Source organism: Olea europaea, chromosome 19 (genome assembly GCF_002742605.1).
Source record: "Olea europaea var. sylvestris chromosome 19, O_europaea_v1, whole genome shotgun sequence".
In the NCBI taxonomy this organism is placed as follows: Eukaryota; Viridiplantae; Streptophyta; class Magnoliopsida; order Lamiales; family Oleaceae; genus Olea; species Olea europaea.
Genome location: NC_036255.1, coordinates 7,733,723 through 7,739,319, shown reverse-complemented (window position 1 = coordinate 7,739,319; position 5,597 = coordinate 7,733,723).

The following is a 5,597-nucleotide window of genomic DNA, read 5'->3' as shown; positions in this document are numbered from 1 at the left end:
TATATATATATATACACACACACACACACACACTATATATATATCATTCTAAATTCATCCACTAGTATTTATTTTTTGACCTTTTTAAATAAGAGGCACTATATTCATTAAGCCCCTGTTTGGCCGCCATTTTTGGAACAATACAAATGGATGGAATAGTATTTTTTTGAAAAATGAGTGGTTAAAAAAAGAAGGAAAGTTTTCAATTTACGTATAATATTATTTTATAGAAAATTTTGTGGTTAAAAATGAAAGAGAAAAAAATGAAATTAATGGCAGTCAAATGAGAGCTAGATCTCACACAGATGTGGACTGATGGGCCTTAGCAGATTACATCAAAATGACGAGTCATGCAATGTAGGAGGCCCAGTTGTCTCTATTAGATTGGCCAGTAGATTTTTTCCATTGCATGATTGTGATGTGCGCTGTTTTATGGAGCCCGAATCGGTAGTTCTGGCTATATTGTAGATTATGCACCATGCACGGTCGGAAAAGGAATTTGATGTTTGGGAAAAATAATTATTATGACACTCGATTTGTTTTTATAAATGATTATAGTTGAAATCTTGGAATTTAAATTTTTCACATGTGAAGTCTTTTTTGTGTAACCAAGACTGCATTACCAAGAACCGCGCACAAATATTAATTACCACAAGGGCAACATTAGAGATCCGCAGAGGTAGAAAGAGCGCCGGAGGGGGGTTTGGTTGGGTTGGTTCGTATCATATGTTTTGTTTAATTGGATTGTTTGTCTTACATTAAGAGCTCTTTCAAGTTTGAGTGTGCAATAGGCTAGTTTCTCACATTGCATATCAAAACCATGCTAAGTGATAACATGATGTATTCAATGGCCTAGCAAGTGCTTAGGGCCCGTTTGGCAAGACTTTTGAAAAAATAAAAGCTGCTTCTCAATTAAAAGTTTTTTTTCATCATATTAGAATAATGTTTTAGACATGTTTTGTCTTACTAGAAGAACTTTTAGAGGTAAAGAAGCTCTTCTACAAGAAGTAGAAATGAAATCAAAAGTCTTGCTAAACGGGCCCTTATTGTTGGAAGATTGGAAGGTAAAGTGTTACTTGCTTTGAATGAACTCGACACAATCCCGTGTAAAATTTGGTGAATGCTAACATAGTAACATGGAATGCACTTGCTAATATGCTCAATGTCCTTGTTGCAACTTGCAATATGACAAAAAGGTTTTTTCTCCTCGAACGAAAGGATCAAAATCTCTTTTCACTCCTATCAAATAATGTGTTTGTCAAGAGTGCACATTGTAAAAGATATGAAAAGATTGTCTTCATGATATTATATTGTCTGAAAAAGAGTTGCACTTCAGCCACATTTTCTTATTACTGTCTGGACGATATCCTGATTTTCTTACAGCGGAGTTCTTCGTGCTTAAAACATATAATGGTGGATTCCCAAAATAAATAAATAAATAAAATAAATAAATTCTACACATTTCTTGTTGAAGAAATTATATTGATATTGTGCATATTATATTCACAAAACGTACCTTATACATTCACGAATTCAAATCAAAGTTTTGACTTACCGAATTTGGATTTGAGAAGATAAATAACAATTACCGAATCCGATTCCGAACACATGAATATGGATTCATCCATTTCCATTCTTGAATTTCAACCTTACATAAAATCAAAGAATATTAGTTAATTTCTAAAATCAAATATGATAAAAGAAACCAGAAATAAGGAAAATTAGATGCAAGTGATGCGGTTAATCGGGGCAAGTGTTTGACACTCTTTCCTCAAGATGAATTTACTCCGCATCGATGCGAACAGTTTTCCAGTAATTATCTCTCAAGATACAACAATCACGTCAAGTCATAGGAGCACTTCAAATGACTTCGATCAACAAACTTGAGACGGTATTCTCTCTCTACCATAACCATGATTTGAATGCAGGATATAATCACTTTTACTAAGTATTTGATTCAACATGACATGAAATGAATAATATTGAATTTCAAATGAACGTCCAAGGGATCCTATTTTTAGAAGTTGAAAGGTTGTTGGTGAAGGAACACACCCAAAATTCAACAATTTTCATGAAAAGTTGCAACCTAATTGTCACTAGCTTTTTGCCCGTGTTGTTCGCTTTTTGTTGACATCGCTTGAGCGACGGTCTCACCCGCTGAATTTCAATTTCCTTCAAATATTGGACCAAATTCTCATTCATGCAAATTGATCTTCAACCAATTTCCAACATTTCTCTATTAAGTTCTTGGGGATATTTATTTCCTTCAACCTCTTCTCTTGTCTCTTGAGGTTTCCTGGTCATTTATAATCCCTTTAGATATGCATCTTGGCCGTAGTTGCCATTGCTCCACAGGACCACAGGGGCAAACCCACATGGGATCATGTGGGGTCAAATGACCCCAAAAATTTTTGGATTTTTTTTTTTTTTTTTGGGTAAACCTAACAACTGTCAATTGCCAAACCCAATTTTTCAATAGTAGCCCACACTTATGAAAAACCCTAAATCCAATCACTATATCCATCTCCATAATCCCATAATCCATTTAATGATTTACCCAAATCCAATCCAACTTATATAATGAGTTCCAATATTCCCAAATAAAATCCCATTTTTCCCAAACTGTCAATTGTCAAACGTGAGTCTTGACTCGTCTTTTTCACTTTCAAGTTTTCTTTTTGGACTACGATTAAAATTTTCATTTTTGACCCTACAGTTCGAAATGTCTAGGTTTGCCCCTGCAGGACCATATTCTGTGGTTACGCTAAATCGAACATTGTATACCAACTATGGCATTTACGAGTTAATTGATTTTGCGAAATGAAGAAAGAGAACATTTACGTCTTGATGATTTCTGTATTTAATTTGCTGTGGTGGCTTGCATATGACTCAAAATGGCAATATGATTGCATTTGAGGAGGTTATTAACGGGCTGAAGGAAGCAGGGGTTAGTGTAGAGAGACTCCCAGTTGATCTCCCATTTATATCTGAGATTGATCCTAAGATCCACTCTCAAGGCTGTTGAGAATTTGATATAGATATCTAAATACCTAATATGTGAATATTTTTTGTGCCATATTTTTCTCCAGTAAACTGCCTTTGTAATGTAGCATGCAGATATTAAGGTTGTAATATTTAATTTGTTAACGTTTTTATGTTTTTAGTATTAGACAAATTTGAAAATTATGCGTGATAATTTTAGATTAGATGAATGGATAAATAAGTTTTATTTGTACAGGACCAATCTTTTTTCCTTTTTGTCTAACGATGAGTTTAATATAAATAATATGTGGGTTGAATACATGGGTTGAATTCTATATTAGGTCTTTTCATGCCCATCAAATTGCATAATCCATGTGGTCGTTCAACATGAAATTTATGTCTTCACTGGTATATCATATTTTTAAACTAATGTACTTAGTTTTATTACAATTTTTTAGCTGCAATATTTTAAGAATTTTTAATAGCAAATTATTCAACAAAAGAATTCAATTATTTTCTGTCTTAATTACTTGTTTTGGTTGTGATAATGACATGAAAGTGATCTCCAAACTAAATGACATGTCTTTAATCTTTCGTTGAATATGAATAATAGCCTAAGACAGTATCACGGACATTCTAACATTTTTGAATTTTGATTTTGATTTTGATTTTGGTGCATAATAATGGTAATATGAGATTATAATGGAAGAAGCAGTGAATCTCACAAAATGTGTAAATAATGAGCAAGAATGAATTGAGAATGTGTATATAATATATTACAGTTTCTCCAAAACAAGCAATTCTTAGGAGTCTTCAGAGTAGAAACATGAAAACATGCATGCAACCCTATAGCAATTATCAATTTATTGTGATTTGAAGTACAAGAAAATGTAAAACAAATAATTGAAAGATAAGACACTACAATATTTTTTGATACAATATTGGGTATATTTAAATAGTAAATAAACCTTATTTTTAAGCCTAGACACGATTTGATTTTGATTGGTTTCGACTCTAATCCAAAATAAAAACAAAATTAGTCGGTTTGGACAAATTTCAAACAAAATCAACTCACTCCAGCTGTTAAATTAATTTTTTTTAAAAGAAATTGTCTAAGTTTTTTTAAGCACACTTAAATTACAAGAACTAAAATAACCAAATAATTTTATATTATAAGAACTATTGATTAACAAAAAAAAAATCAGGTTAATAGATATAAATCCGTGAAAAACTTAAAATTTTTATTGCTTTTTTATGTATTATGTAAATTGACTGTCTGGATATGGAAAAAATGCTAAGTATAATATAATAATTTTATGAAAGAAAATTTTCAGTGCTATTACTTACGGACAACATCATATATTGGAGGTAATCGAGATATAGTTATGGGATTAGAGTTTATCTTTTGATTTTTATTTTTTTAAATTAAAAAAAGAAAAAGGTGAACACATAAGTGGATTGAGTTGATTTGGTTAACCAACGGTTTGAGTCGTCAAACCATGATTGAACCGACCTATCATTGTTTTGTTTAAAAGAAAACCAATCAAACCAATTACCTGTGTCGAACCAATCCAATTGATTTGGTCGATTTTTCGATTTTTTTGCCTAGGACTACTTACTTTAGCTATTTTTTTTATTTTTTTAATATTCTTTAATCTCGTCCAGTGCATCTTACCCACATTAGAAACGGGTTTCAATTTTCTTGTAGTAAATGCAGTTGTTTCTTGCTAGTGATGTTGTGGATCTGGTCCATTTGGTACATCTCTTCCTCCATCCACCATTACCCTCCTACTTGTGAACTTCATCTTTGACAAATATTGAAATCCTAATTCCTGCAAAAATTTCTTGCAGTTCTAGTCTTGTCTGCATATTTACCATCCTTCGATAACTCGATGCTGCTGCTAGATTAATTTATCATGTGAAAATAAAATCAATAAAAATAATACTGCAATTCTTACACGGGATGAATTGGCCATCTCGATTCTTTGGAATGTTTGAACTAATAACGAAGGTATAGTTTGGGCTAGTGGGCAGAAATATCAAGTAACATCAAGTCAAATATATAAACGTGCATTTAATTGTCAATATTTTCCATGAAAAATATCACTTTTCACCTTTTGTGCTGTTTGATTAATATTTTTTCTATAGAAAATATATATTTACTTTTGGTCATGTGATCATATTTTCTTTAAAAATAAGAAAAATATTTTCTTTAGGGGCAGTATGCTTTTATTGTTTTCATGTAATTCACTCTCTCATTTACTCCCTACCTCTCTCTCTCTTATTTACCTAACAATAAAAAATACACAAGTATAACATTTTTTGGGTTAAAAATAAAATCAATCAAACACATTTATTTGAATTTATTTGACAATTTACATGCAAATAATTTCTAAACAATTCAATTGTCTAAAATTTATTTTCTTTCGATGTAAATTTTCTACTTGTAATCAAACACACTCTAACAAAAAAATTGACGGAAAAAGTCCAAAAATGGAAATATTTATTTAGTAGCGTTGTTGTCCATAAATATTTCTTTTCTGAGTCTGTAAAATGGAATTGCTTTAATCACTTAACGCCTTCTTGATTTGTTCTGTATATTATAATATTTTAAT